The sequence below is a fragment of the Triticum aestivum genome, chromosome 7D (assembly GCF_018294505.1).
Source record: "Triticum aestivum cultivar Chinese Spring chromosome 7D, IWGSC CS RefSeq v2.1, whole genome shotgun sequence".
NCBI lineage: Eukaryota > Viridiplantae > Streptophyta > Magnoliopsida > Poales > Poaceae > Triticum > Triticum aestivum.
The window spans coordinates 56,339,925-56,355,874 of NC_057814.1; the positions used below are offsets into that span (position 1 = coordinate 56,339,925).

Below are 15,950 nucleotides of genomic sequence, written 5' to 3' on the forward strand. Positions count from 1 at the left end.
ATGACGAGGAGTCTCGAAATGGTCGAGACATAAGAATTGATATATTGGAAGGCTATATTCGGACATCGAAATGGTTCCGGAGAAGTTCGGATATTTTCTGGAGTACCGGGAGGTTACCGGAACCTCTCGGGGAGTTGATGGGCCTTAGTGGGCCTTAGTGGGAAGGAGAGGCAGCAGCCAGGAGGTGGCGCGCGCCCCTCCCAAGCCCAGTCCAAATTAGACAAGGGGTTGGGGGCGCGGCCCCCCTCTCCCTTCCTTCCCCCTTCTCCTTTAGGTGGAAACCTACTAGGACTTGGAGTCCTAGTAGGATTCCCCTTCTCCGGCGCGCCTAGCTTGGCCGGTCGGCCTCCCCCTCCCTCCTTTATATGCGGGGGCAGGGAGGCACCCTAGAACACACAAGTTTCTCTTAACCGTGTGCGGTGCCCCCGTCCACAGTTACACACCCCGGTCATATCGTCGTAGTGCTTAGGCAAAGCCCTGCGCCGGTAACTTCATCATCACCGTCGCCACACCGTCGTGCTGACAGAACTCATCCTCGGCCTCAACTGGATTGAGAGCACGAGGGATGTCATCGAGCTGAACGTGTGCTAAACGCGGAGGTGCCGTACGTTCGGTACTTGGATCGGTTGGATCGCGAAGACGTTCGACTACATCAACCGCGTTACTAAACGCTTCCACTTTCGGTCTACGAGGGTACGTGGACACACTCTCCCCGCTCGTTGCTATGCTTCTCCTAGATAGATCTTGCATGATCATAGGATTTTTTTAATTACTACGTTCCCCAACAGTGGCATCCGAGCCAGGTCTATGCGTAGATGTTATATGCACGAGTAGAACACAATGAGTTGTGGGCGATAATAGTCATACTGCTTACCAGCAACGTCTTACTTTGATTCGGCGGTATTGTTGGATGAAGCGGCCCAGACCGACATTACATGACCGCGTTCATGATAATGGTTCTACCGACGTGCTTCGCACACAGGTGGCTAGTGGGTGTCCATTTCTCTAGCTTTAGTTGAATCGAGTTTGACTACACCCGGTCCTTGTTGAAGGTTAAAACAGCACACTTGACGAAAAATCGTTGTGGTTTTGATGCGTAGGTAAGAACGGTTCTTACTAGAAGCCCGCAGCAGCCACGTAAAATTTGCTACAACAAAGTAGAGGACGTCTAACTTGTTTTTGCAGGGCTTGCTGTGATGTGATATGGTCAAGACGTGATGATATATAAATTGTTGTATGAGATGATCATGTTTTGTAAAAGTTATCGGAAACTGGCAAGAGCCTTATGGTTGTCGCTTTATTGTATGAAATGCAATCGCCATGTAATTGCTTTACTTTATCACTAAACGGTAGCGATAGTCGTAGATGCAATGGTTGGCGAGACGACAACGATGCTACGATGGAGATCAAGGTGTCAAGCCGGTGACTATGGTGTTCATGATGGTGCTTTGGAGATGGAGATCAAAGGCACAAGATGATGATGGCCATATCATATCACTTATTTTGATTGCATGTGATGTTTATCCTTTATGCATCTTATTTTGCTTAGTTCGACGGTAGCATTATAAGATGATCTCTCACTATATTTCAAGGTACAAGTGTTCTCCCTAAGTATGCACCGTTGCTATAGTTCGTTGTGCCGAGACACCACGTGATGATCGGGTGTGATAAGCTCTACGTTCACATACAACGGGTGCAAGCCAGTTTGCACATGCAGAATACTGGGGTTAAACTTGACGAGCCTAGCATATGCAGATATGGCCTCGGAACACTGAGATCGAAAGGTCGAGCGTGAATCGTATAGCAGATATGATCAACATAGTGATGTTCGCCATTGAAAGCTAATCCATCTCACGTGATGATCGGACATGGTTTAGTTGATATGGATCATGTGATCATTTAGATGACTAGAGGGATGTCTATCTAAGTGGGAGTTCTTAAGTAATATGATTAATTGAACTTTAATTTATCATGAACTTAGTACGTGATAGTATTTTGCATGTCTATGTTGTTGTAGATCAATGGCCCGTGCTACTATTCCTTTGAATTTTAATGCGTTCCCTAGAGAAAGCTAAGTTGAAAGATGATGGTAGCAACTACACGGACTGGGTCCATAACTTGAGGATTATCCTCATTGCTGCACAGAAGAATTATGTCCTGGAAGCACCGCTAGGTGTACCACCCGCGCCAGTACTGCAGACATTGTGAATGCCTGGCAGTCGCGTGTTGATGACTACTCGATAGTTCAATGTGCCATGCTTTACGGCTTAGAATCGGGACTTCAACGACGTTTTGAACGTCATGGAGCATATGAGATGTTCCAGGAGTTGAAGTTAATATTTCAAGCAAATGCCCGAGTTGAGAGATATGAAGTCTCCAATAAGTTTTATAGCTGCAAGATGGAGGAGAATAGTTCTGTCAGTGAACATATACTCAGAATGTCTGGGTACCACAACCACTTGACTCAACTGGGAGTTAATCTTCCTGATGATAGTGTCATTGACAGAGTTCTTGAATCACTGCTAAAGGCTGCGGAGGTAGAAATCAAGAAGGAGCATCAAGTGCTGATGGTTAACAAGACCACTAGTTTGAAGAAAAAGGGAAAATGGAAGAAGGGGAACTTCAAGAAGAATAGCAAGCAAGTTGCTGGTCAAGTGAAGAAACCCAAGTCTAGACCTAAGCCTGAGACTGAGTGCTTCTACTACAAAGGGACTGGTCACTGGAAGCGGAACTGCCCTAAGTATTTGGCGGATAAGAAGGATGGCAAAGTAAAAGGTATATTTGATATACATGTTATTGATGTGTACCTTACTAATGCTCGTAGTAGCGCTTGGGTATTTGATACTGGTTCACATTTGCAACTCGAAACAGGGGCTACGGATTAAGCGAAGATTGGCTAAGGACGAGGTGACGATGCGCGTGGGAAATGTGTCACGACCGGTTTTTCAATAAAATAATTATTGAGAGACCTATCCCTTTTACGGACCAGTAAGGAAGAATTCCTTCTCACTGATAGACAATTTCTTGGTCACAGAAGAAAAATACCAGGAGTACTAAATATAATACAAGGTTGAGCGGAGACTGCCCAACAATTTATTACATGCATGCCGATAAAACAAAACGGCGGATAGGGTGGCATCCTACTAACTTATGATAATGACGGTAGTGGAAATATCACCGCGAAGCGAGTGGTATGACTCCTGAAGACTACATCTCTTCGAGCGTCGGAGTGAAGCTCGAGGAGACTTAATGCGGGTGGCGGAAGCGTATATAAAACAAGTGACCAATATCCGCGATCGTGCAGGACTGATTGGGACTCCTCTAGGCGTCGGACGCGCTATCAAACTCTTCATCCAAGAGATCGCCTTCGTCAACATCTGGCCAAATCAACAAGCCAGGTGAGTACTATGAAAGTACTCGCAAGACAGTTCGGACATAAGATATAACAAATGTAAACATGAAGCATATGAACAATTAACCAGTGCGTTCAGACATAGAGATAATAAATACGGGGTGCCAAACGAGGGTCTGAATGACGCCTCGAGCGGAAACTGCAGAATAGCAATACTGGTACCAAACGAGTGTCTGAAAGACTCCTCGAGCGGAAACTGCAAGAATAATAATACTGGTGCCAAACGAGGGTCTGAATGACTCCTCGAGCGGAAAATGCAGAATAGTAATACTGGTGCCAAACGAGTGTCTGAATGACTCCTCGAGCGGAAACTGCAGAATAATAATGCCACAGTCGGGCGTCGGGGCGACACCACATAAATGGCTTATAACAGAGAATAAAGGCAGTGTGTGCCACAGTCGGACGTCGGAGCGACATCACATAAAGGGCTTATATTTAAAGTAAGAAACAAGAACACGCCACAGTCGGACGTTTGCGCAACGTCGCATAAACGGCTGATATTGTAGTTTAGTAATTCAATAGTTCGGGAACATAAATTATCACAAGCACGAGACAAATATAAGGTTAGTCCATCCACAGGAATAAAAATCAAACTAGATTTACCACTTGAGCTTGTTCACAGGGGACAAGTCTTCCACGCGGATAGACATGGATATACTGATTACACTACTTGATCATGGATACGATGACTTGGAAGGAATTGACTCTGCAGAGTTTGTACTTAACCACAGCCAACGAATTTCCGTAGTCACGGGGACTAGTTCCGTCTACGGTGTTTTGGAAGAAACACGTCTAACCAGTACACACCCAATTCAACCTTCCGAAGCCAGGGATCACCCTCGGCAACGTTCAAGAAAAACCTTGAGACGGGGAGGCTACAACCTCGCGTAGCATGGGATCAAATTTCTATACGCGCGCTCTAAGGGGGTGCCCCCCCTCTCGGTCCCAACCGGAAACACCCATGCCCCCTGACCGGATGACTGGCTTTAATCCTGGGCCAAGGTACCATCATCCCGGCCTCTCTGTTTGGTGTGTACACGGAAAGAGGTTACCAACTTACTAAACCGCATCCTGGCAAATGAAACATGTGGTAGTACGGAAGGGGGAAATAACGATAACGTGACTCCGTCCACGTTAACGTCGGAGAAAGTCGGATGACGCAAGGCTGGTATGCTACAACAATACCACCTTGCTGCCCTTCATGTCACCACATGATTAGGCCATCTCTCATCAGAGATCATCGCAACTTTGGAACAAGCAGGTAGTTGCCTTACAAGCAACGAGGTATTTACCGACACTCATATGCCACGCACAAACCTTCAAGCAAACATGCAAAACACTTATCATATCAAATGTTCAAACATGCTTGCCTGGTTCGGAGAAGTCGGAGTCTAGCTCGGCGAAGTTCGCGGCTCCGTCACCTCTTCCGGAACCTACGGCAATCACGAAAACGGGCACTAATGTGAAAACCAATGGGTGCACAGAAACTTCTCCAAATTTTTTCCAATTAAATCTCATAAAAAACTAGACAAAATTTTAAGACTGTCAGAAAAAGAATCACTCAAAAATCCCTTTTTAATAAAAAGTTATAAAGTTTTCTGTCCAGGGACTTATCTGTAATGAAACAAAAAAGTTCCAGGGTTTAAACTGAGAAACCAGAAAACGCTTCGGTAAGAAATGCGTTTGCTAAAGAGAGGAAACGTATTTTGCCCGAAGGCGCCAACAGAAAACGGTTCGCGAAAGAATAGGACAGAGGCTGACATGCGGGGTCCACATGTCAGGTTTGAAAAGCTCGCCGGCGCCCGAAGACTGCGGTGGACGCTGGCGTCGAACCACGGCGAGTCAGGAGGATCGGAGGGTAACAAGAGCTTCAGCTTGTTCTTCCGCGTCGGTGGGTGGTGGGCTCGACCAACGGGGAGCACCACGTCGACGGCGACACTATCTCCGGCGGACGGCGGCTCGGGTGAGGATGGAGAACTCCGGTGGAGGGCTGCAAACTTCGAACTGAAGCGCGGGTCAGAAGGAGGGATGCATAGTGAAGCTACTGGCAAGAGAAGGGAGGCGGAGGTGCACACACGGGGGCGAATCGAGCTGGATCCCGTGGCGGGTCGCGGCGGCCGGAGTCGAGGAAGGAGACCTCCTCGGGGCTCTTCCAGTGGCTAGGCGTGCTCTAGGTAGAGTGCAGGGATGGTGGGTGCTCGAGTTGAAGCTCGGGGCCTCTATTTATAGGCGGATCGACGGGGTGGCCGTGAACGGAGAATCTCCGGCGAACGATTACGGCGATGCAGTGGATTGGCAGGAGGTTTGAGTGGCCAGGCAGCATCAGTGGAGGTTACGGGTGTCATTCCACAGCTAAACGGAGTTGGTCTTGGCGTAATGGCGTCGGTCCACGGTGAGATGACCGCACGGGCTCGACGGCGGCAGAGAGCGCACTCCGCGCCCTGCGGTTCACGACGAGGCTGGCAGCGCGTTCGGGGGAGTGGAAGGCCACGCGACGAGTTCCGGTGGTTTGGGCGGCGCTGGGTGGCGCCGTCAGCGCCGTGCCTCCCGCTGGCGGCCGCAAAGCCGCCGCTGGCGTCGGTCACGGGGCGGCGCACCTTCTGCTGCTCGTCGCCGATGTCCGCAAGGTGCCATGCGTTCGTGCGGTGCAGGAACAAGAGGGAGGGGACGGGGAGCAAGGCGACACAGTGGCACTGGTGAGATCGACGTCGGGTTCTGAAGAAAACGACAGTGCACTGCAATGTTCTCTGAACTTAACTGAAACTTGACATTGACAATGCACTCCAGGTGTTCGACAGAAAGATTTGGCTATGAGATAAATTTTTCTGGGGCTGTAACTTGGTGAGGTGACAACTCAATGCATCCAGAGGCTGCCTGATTTTACTTGGAATTTTTGGAGAAAGTTTTGAATGAATTTCACCAAATTTGACAAATCTGGTCCAAACTTGCAGCAAGTGTAGTTTGAAAATTTTGAACTGAAGACCAGTGGATCTTCATGGATCTTGGTTGAGGGTTCAAAGGACTAGGAGGGGAAAAAGGTTTGGGGGCAAAAATCAAAACAGAAAATGGAGTTCCTTTGTAAATCACCAATGGATAGAATAGAAGGCAGAAATTTGTTTGAATAAGATTTAAATGGAAAATAAACATAGGGGAGGTTCAACTTGCTGGATTAGATGCCAAACATGATCCAAGGATGAGGGGAGGTTTAGGAGAGAGTATTTGCACTAAGGCCATGGCAAGAGAGAAATGTTGACAGTGGTAAAAGATTATTCCAAAGGCCATAGTGCAAATTTCAAAGAGATCTTCAAAAGGTATTTTCCCAAGTGAAAAGCATTTTGTCTTGAGTCCAAATAAAAAGCAAGAACCTCCAAGACCAAAGACAAGTCTTGGGTGAACCCAAATAAAACCTTTGCCATAAAAATATTTGAAAGGGAGAGTCCTTTTAAAAAAATAAATTAAATCACCTCCCTCAAGTCAAAAAAAAATCTTTTGAAAAAAAATCCAAATAAAAATTTGGGTGTCACAAAATGGTTCCAAAGTCGATGTGATCACCGTCGGCACGCTACCTCTACATCTACCTTCAGGATTAGTTTTAGACCTGAATAATTGTTATTTGGTGCCAGCGTTAAGCATGAACATTATATCTGTATCTTGTTTGATGCGAGACGGTTATTCATTTAAATCAGAGTGGTTGTTCTATTTATATGAGTAATATCTTTTATGGTCATGCACCCTTGATGAGTGGTCTATTTTTGTTGAATCTCGATAGTAGTGATACACATATTCATAGTATTGAAGCCAAAAGATATAAGTTTAATAATGATAGTGCAACTTATTTGTGGCACTGCCGTTTAGGTCATATTGGTGTAAAGCGCATGAAGAAACTCCATGCTGATGGACTTTTGGAATCACTTGATTATGAATCACTTGATGCTTGCGAACCATGCCTCATGGGCAAGATGACTAAGACTCCGTTCTCCGAAACAATGGAGCGAGCAACAGACTTGTTGGAAATAATACATACTGATGTATGCGGTCCGATGAGTGTTGAGACTCGCGGCGGGTATCGTTATTTTCTGACCTTCACAGATGATTTCAGCAGATATGGGTATATCTACTTGATGAAACATAAGTCTGAAACATTTGGAAAGTTCAAAGAATTTCAGAGTGAAGTGGAAAATCATCGTAACAAGAAAATAAAGTTTCTACGATCTAATCGTGAAGGTGAATATTTGAGTTACGAGTTTGGTCTTCATTTGAAACAATGCGGAATAGTTTCGCAACTCATGCCACCCGAAACACCATAGCGTAATGGTGTGTCCGAACGTCGTAACCGCACTTTATTAGATATGGTGCGATCTATGATGTCTCTTACTGATTTACCGCTATCGTTTTGGGGTTATGCTTCAGAGACGGCTGCATTCACGTTAAATAGGGCACCATCTAAATCCGTTGAAACGACACCATATGAACTGTGGTTTGGCAAGAAACCCAAGTTGTCGTTTCTTAAAATTTGGGGCTGCAATGCTTATGTGAAAAAGCTTCAACCTGATAAGCTCGAACCCAAATCGGAGAAATGTGTCTTCATAGGATATCCAAAGGAAACTGTTGGGTACACCTTCTATCACAGATCCGTAGGCAAAATATTCGTTGCTAAGAATGGATCCTTTCTACAGAAGGAGTTTCTCTCGAAAGACGTGAGTGGGAGGAAAGTAGAACTTGATGAGGTAATTGTACCTTCTCCCGAATTGGAAAGTAGTTCATCATAGAAATCAGTTCCAGTGATTCCTACACCAATTAGTGAGGAAGTTAATGATGATGATCATGAAACTTCGTAGGTCAACCAGAGTACGTTCCGCACCAGAGTGGTACGGTAATCCTATTTTGGACGTCATGTTACTAGACCATGACGAACCTACGAACTATGAGGAAGCGATGATGAGCCCAGATTCCGCGAAATGGCTTGAGGCCATGAAATCTGAGATGGGATCCATGTATGAGAACAAAGTGACTTTGGTTGACTTGCCCGATGATCGGCAAGCCATCGAGAATAAATGAATCTTTAAGAAGAAGACTGACGCTGACGGTAATGTTACTGTCTACAAAGCTCGACTTGTTGCGAAAGGTTTTCGACAAGTTCAAGGAGTTGACAACGATGAGACCTTCTCACCCGTAGCGATGCTTAAGTCTGTTCGAATCATGTTAGCAATTGCTGCATTTTATGATTATGAAATTTGGCAAATGGATGTCAAAACTGCATTCCTTAATGGATATCTTAAAGAAGAGTTGTATATGATGCAACCAAAAGGTTTTGTCGATCCAAAAGGTGCTAACAAAGTGTGCAAGCTCCAACGATCCATTTATGGACTGGTGCAAGCCTCTTGGAGTTGGAATATACGCTTTGATAGTGTGATCAAAGCATATGGTTTTATACAGACTATTGGAGAAGCCTGTATTTACAAGAAAGTGAGTGGGAGCTCTGTAGCATTTCTGATATTATATGTGGATGACATATTGTTGATCGGAAATGATACGGAATTTCTGGATAGCATAAAAGGATACTTGAATAAGATTTTTTCAATGAAAGGCCTCGGTGAAGCTGCTTACATATTGGGCATCAAGACCTATAGAGATAGATCAAGACGCTTAATTGGATTTTCACAAAGCACATACCTTGATAAGATTTTGAAGAAGTTCAAAATGGATCAGTCAAAGAAAGGGTTCTTGCCTGTATTGGAAGGTGTGAAGTTGAGTGAGACTCAATGACTGACCACTGTAGAAGATAGAGAGAAAATGAAAGTCATTCCCTATGCTTTAGCCATAGGTTCTATCATGTATGCAATGCTGTGTACCAGACCTGATGTGTGCCTTGCTATAAGTATAGTAGGGAGGTACCAAAGTAATCCAGGAGTGGATCACTAGACAGCGGTCAAGAACATCCTGAAATACCTGAAAAGGACTAAGGATATGTTTATCGTGTATGGAGGTGACAAAGAGCTCGTCGTAAATGGTTACATCGATGCAAGCTTTGACACTGATCCGGATGACTCTAAGTCGCAAACCGGATACGTATTTATATTGAATGGTGGAGTTGTCAGTTGGTGCGGTTCCAAGCAGAGCGTCGTGGCGGGATCTACGTGTGAAGTGGAGTACATAGCTGCTTCGGAAGCAACAAATGAAGGAGTCTAGATGTAGAGGTTCATATCCAATCTAGGTGTCATACCTAGTGCATCGGGTCCAATGAAAATCTTTTGTGATAATACTGGAGCAATATCCTTGGCGAAGGAATCCAGATTTCACAAGAGAACCAAGCACATCAAGAGACGCTTCAATTCCATCCGCGATCTAGTCAAGGAGGTAGACATAGAAGTTTGCAAAATACATACGGATCTGAATGTTGCAGATCCGTTGACTAAGCCTCTTCCACGAGCAAAACATGATCAACACCAAGACTCCATGGGTGTTAGAATCATTACTATGTAATCTAGATTATTGACTCTAGTGCAAGTGGGAGACTGAAGGAAATATGCCCTAGAGGCAATAATAAAGTTGTTATTTATATTTCCTTATACCATTATAAATGTTTATTATTCATGTTAGAATTGTATTAACTGGAAACTTAGTACATGTGTGAATACATAGACAAACAGAGTGTCCCTAGTATGCCTCTACTTGACTAGCTTGTTTATCCAAGATGGTTATGTTTCCTAGCCGTAGACATGTGTTGTCATTTGATGAACGGGATCACATCATTAGAGAATGATGTGATGGACAAGACCCATCCGTTAGCTTAGCATTATGATCGTTTAGTTTTATTGCTATTGCTTTCTTGATGACTTATACATGTTCCTCAGACTATGAGATTATGCAACTCCCGAATACCGGAGGAACACCTTGTGTGCTATCAAACGTCACAACGTAACTGGGTGATTATAAATATGCTCTACAGGTGTCTCCGAAGGTGTTTGTTGGGTTGGCATAGATCAAGATTAAGATTTGTCACCCCGTGTAACAGAGAGGTATCTCTGGGCCCTCTCGGTAATGCTCGTCACTATAAGCCTTGCAAGCAATATGACTAATGAGTTAGTTACGGGATGATGCATTACGGAACAAGTAAAGAGAGTTGCCGGTAACGAGGTTGAACTAGGTATGATGATACCGACGATCAAATCTCGGGCAAGTAACATACCGATGACAAAGGGAACAACTTATGTTGTTATGCGGTTTGATCGATAAAGATCTTCGTAGAATATGTAGGAGCCAATATGAGCATCCAGGTTCCGCTATTGGTTATTGACCAGAGATGTGTCTTGGTCATGTCTACATAGTTCTCGAACCCGTAGGGTCCGCACGCTTAACGTTTGATGACGATTTGTATTATGAGTTATGTGATTTGATGAACCAAAGTTTGTTCGGAGTCTCGGATGAGATCACGGACATGACGAGGAGTCTCGAAATGGTTGAGACATAAAGATTGATATATTGGAAGGCTATATTCGGACATCGGAATGGTTCCGGAGAAGTTCAAAAAATTTCCGGAGTATCGGGAGGTTACCGGAACCTCCCGGGGAGTTGATGGGCCTTAGTGGGCCTTTGTGGGAAGGAGAGGCAGCAGCCAGGAGGTGGCGCGCACCCCTCCCAAGCCCAGTCCGAATTGAACAAGGGGTTGGGGCGCGGCCCCCCTCTCCCTTCCTTCCCCCTTCTCCTTTAGGTGGAAACCTACTAGGACTTGGAGTCCTAGTAGGATTCCCCTTCTCCCGGCACGCCTATATTGGCCGGCCGGCCTCCCCCTCCCTCCTTTATATAACGGGGCAGGGGGGCACCCTAGAACACACAAGTTTCTCTTAACCGTGTGTGGTGCCTCCTCCACAGTTACACACCTCGGTCATATCGTTTAGTAACTTCATCAGCACCGTCGCCACGCCGTCGTGCTGACGGAACTCACCCTCGGCCTCAACTGGATCAAGAGCACGAGGGACGTCATCGAGCTGAACGTGTGCTGAACGCCGAGGTGCCGTACGTTCGGTACTTGGATCGGTTGGATCGCGAAGACGTTCGACTACATCAACCGTGTTACTAAACACTTCCGCTTTCGGTCTACGAGGGTACGTGGACACATTCTCCCCTCTCGTTGCTATGCTTCTCCTAGATAGATCTTGCGTGATCGTAAGATTTTTTTTTGAATTACTACGTTCCCCAACAATAATGTGATAGCTTATAATCTGAACTAAAAAAATCTTTGCCGCCACCTAACTGTAAGGATGAGCATCCTAACAAAATAAGAAAAATTGTCCAACAACAATAACCAAATAAGGGATGTCATTAATCGGGTGTAGGTTTACTGTGCTGCCAACAATAACTTTGCGCTAATGTGAAACATATCAAGGTTTTTTCCAGAGGAAATATTCTGCAATTGTCAAGGATAGGTAGAAGTTACAATAAAAGTTTAGTTTACCATACAACAAGAACACATATCTGGGAAAATGCACTCCACTAAAAGGCACATTTTCACCAGGCAGATTTTCTCTATGTCCATCTACGTGAGTATGAATGTAGTGTAAAAAGTAGAAAAATGTCACCATCTTGTCCAAACAAATATTGGTACCGATCAACTATAATTAAGATAAAAGTTGAGAATTGTCTTAGTCGTCTTATAGCTGAAGCTACAAAACCATCAATGCCTTAACAATATGTGTGCACCTTTGTGGCGACGAAAACCTGCAATTCCTCATGGATACATTGATCATATATTCATGTTACTGTGGTAGAAGAAAACACTGTGAAGTGCAGCATATCCACAACAATTCAGACAAGGGCCGCCTCCAGGCCACTGCATCGTTTGTGGCCTCGCTGTTGATAGTGCACGTGCATGCACATTCAGATATGACGACTGATATATGATCCATTAATTTTAGATATCCACTAATCATATCAGCTCATAGGGAAGGATCCTCCATAGATATGAAAAATCAGGTTTCATTGCTTATCAGTGTATCCTCTTGAAAGAAGTGTTCATATCATTCGTCAGAACAACCTTCAATCAAACGGTGAACATTGTAAGGTAGAAATAACCAACTGATTAATTATTGATAAGTTTGCAAAATGTGTTTTGAGTTTTCCAACCAAATTTCAGTGAGAACCTTTTCTCTATTATGCCTAAAATGTATACCCAGCAGGAGAATGTAATTCATAATCTTCTGCTCTAGGAAATCACAACACTATCCAAGAGGTGCACAAATAAATACTATCAAAATAAATGAATAACTATTTAGTTGCATGTTGTACCTATTTCTTAACAACCAAGAGATGTACCAAGCTAAGAAATACATAGCAGAGGAATAAGTGTTCCTAGGGATTTAAATACCCTTACAATTTGACATCAAAGGATGTGAAGAACGTGATCTGTCTACAAGTACATATGGACCTTAATAGTTTAGTTCTAGGCTCCAGCAAGTTAGTATAATTTCAGGTGCCCCCAAGTGGCATTTAGATAGCAAGATTTTCTTAAATAATATTATTTTCTCAAACAAGAAAAACACAGTAATCACGTCAAAGAATGATGGTTAACACCAGTTCAAGAAAACAAGAGAAGTGCAGGTTTCCAATGATTGAATATGTTGTGATCAGTCAATAGTATTTTAGAAAACATCAGACCATTACCTTCAGAGTTCAGACTGACAAGCAGCTGTAGATGCCCAACTTCTAGGCCTCTCCAACACAAGGAATTAACCAGCGGCAGCGCCATGTCAGCACGAGCACGACTTGTGTGGCAAGTCGGTCATTTCGCAGGGAAGACTGGTTGCAAAGATTGCAAAGTAGCAGCCGCAGATCAAATGGTGCTCCATGGTGGACTGGTGGTTCACCTCATTATTCAGTACTGTATCGGCGGTCTGCAGAAAGAGAATGGAAGGAATTTTTCTAAGCCCGCAGCAACTCGAGCTGCTGGAGCCGCTGGGCCTCCTTGCCGAGGATGTTGTATCGAACCATGCTGCCTGTGGTGCGCCACACCAGCTGGAGGTCGGCCCACGGCTCGCCAGGCACCATCCGCTTGTGCAGGTGGCAGTCGAACGTCCGCCCCAGCCGACCACCAGCGTCTCGCGTCCAAGATTCTGAACGTCAGCATGAACTCATCGTCCCACCGCCGCAGGTACCCGCGCCTGATCCCGGCCTCCGCCACCACGATCTTCAGCCGCCGTTCCTTGGCCATCGCTCATCGCCTACACGCAAAGCTGCCCGGACTTGGCCGTGAGGTAGATGCCCTCACCGGAGCACCGGGTCACGGTCACGTACCCCGCCGCGTCGCCGACCAGGGCTACGCAGCACGGGCGCGGGTGCTCCGGGATCTGGTGCGCCTCCACCTTGATCACGCGGCACCCTGCAATCTTGGGGCCCGCCCGCGCCTGGATGCTGGACTACAGCTTCTTGATCTCCGGCTTGGCGACGATAGTGTCGGTCCCAACACACAACTGCACGTTGGTCTCCATAGGGGAGGGAGGTCTCGGCTAGTGGAAGGACGGCGGCAGCGGCGTGCGCGCGAGCAGGATACCCTCGCTCGGGAGTTAGAAAAGGGGTGGGGCGTTTGTTTTCTCTAGGGGAGGCTCTATCTTGATTTGGTAGAGAACAAATAGGAAAGGAAGGTGATAAAAAGTTTCATGTTTTCATGCGTGAATAGAGATACGTGGGACGGAGCGAGGCGAGGGAGTTTGATCCACAGAGCGGCAACACATAAAGGCATTACTAAACCGGTGACGCGAAACATGGAAAGTTCTGATCCGTTCAGATTTTTTTCGTTGTGTGAGAGGGTGACGTAAAACTAAACCGGTGGGGTGGGGGGAGGGACGAAAAAAACCAACAAAATAAAACGGTTGAAAGTGGTGGGACGAAAATAAACCGTACTATTCAACCAACTCAGACATTAGGAGTAGAGATATTCAATTACTTTCTAATTTTTTTTTTTGAGAAATTGACAGGAGCATTGTCTTTCAATTAGAAGAAGAGAATTTTGTTACAGGGTCCATTACTTTCTAATAATGCACACGGTCGAATAGCATGCATGCGCATGAACATATCTCTCAAATATTGGACATGAATACAGATTTTTAAGAAGCACTAGTACAAAATTAATGTGCAATACTAGGGAAATTATCCGACACGAGCTATGGTATTAGTGAGTCAATAAAATGAACGAGCGCCAATACAAAAGAGCTCACCTATATGATGGTGTACATGCTTATGAAAGCATTTGTTTTATTTTTCTTAAATGGCAAACAAATGGTATGTCAAGAACAAATCATCATTTTGATTGATTTATTTATTTATGAGGATTTACTCAATTTATTGATGTATGAATTAAAAGTGTGTTACTGACACCATTTTGATGATAAACCATGTTTTATCTGTCGAAGTACATGAAACATCAATTTTACTAGAAATTGAACATACTAGAATATTTCAGAGGGAGGAGAAAGTGGGTCATCCGACAGAGGCCCAGGGGCCTAGGCGGCATAACTGGGCTACTGACTTGACTTCATAGCCTGCCCGCCTAAGGAGCCACCGATTCCACTTTGTAGGAGAGTCCTTCATCACCCTAAATACCTAGCACACCTCCAACCTTCGGAGCAGATTAGCTCGCTATTATTCACCTCCTTCCATTTCATGAACCACCACATCATCACCATTCCTATGTTATTTCTAATGTTTCTTCAATATATGTGTGAGTAGTTTTCTATATGCACATGGCATGGGGATGGTTGAAAATTTTGATTTTTTTTGAAAAGGAGGATAGCCCCCGGCCTCTGCATCGAGCGATGCATACAGCCAATTTTTTTAGAAACTAAGCAGAGTACAGACTAAAGGCAACCATTGCATGAACCATTACAAGATATGAAAGAAACACCTACGACTAAGTCGACTTCTTCCGCAACAACGCCTTCAAGAAAGAATAAACGCCCTTGTGCCATCGTCATCATGTCCGACCAAAGACGGCCAAGACAGGGATTTTCATCATGGTTGCCGAGATCAGTCAATGAAGACCAGTACAACAACACAAGTAGTAGACAACGCCTTCAACAAGGTAATGATGCAAGTTCGTCGTTGCTGCGTCCAACCAACAAAGGTAGGAACAAGAGTTTTCACTCTGGATATGAAGCAGTGTTCCAATCAGTATCTTGAAGATGGATCGTTCGATAGTCGCCTTCGCCAGTACTCCATGCCAGGGCCAAAAGGCACTAGCATATTGATGGGATGTCTTCCCACCTTAAACCACTGTCATGGCCGTGATGTCTACTACGCAACCTTCTTCTTGTAGACGTTGTTGGGCCTCCAAGTGCAGAGGTTTATAGGACAGTAGCAAATTTCCCTCAAGTGGATGACCTAAGGTTTATCAATCCATGGGAGGCATAGGATGAAGATGGTTTCTCTCAAACAACCCTGCAACCAAATAACAAAGAGTCTCTTGTGTCCCCAACACACCCAATACAATGTTAAATTGTATAGGTGCACTAGTTCGGCGAAGAGATGGTGATACAAGTGCAATATG

The 15,950-nt window shown here is 45.0% G+C and overlaps 1 long non-coding RNA gene across 1 annotated transcript; it reads right to left on the reverse strand.

Annotated features, from left to right (window-relative positions):
* Positions 1-11,998: 11,998 nt before the first annotated feature.
* On the reverse strand, positions 11,999-13,928 carry LOC123169595 (uncharacterized). Its single transcript, XR_006484888.1, has 2 exons — positions 13,073-13,928; positions 11,999-12,446 (listed from the first exon to the last, which is right to left on the reverse strand). It is a non-coding gene; the product is annotated as an uncharacterized lncRNA (long non-coding RNA).
* Positions 13,929-15,950: the final 2,022 nt, after the last annotated feature.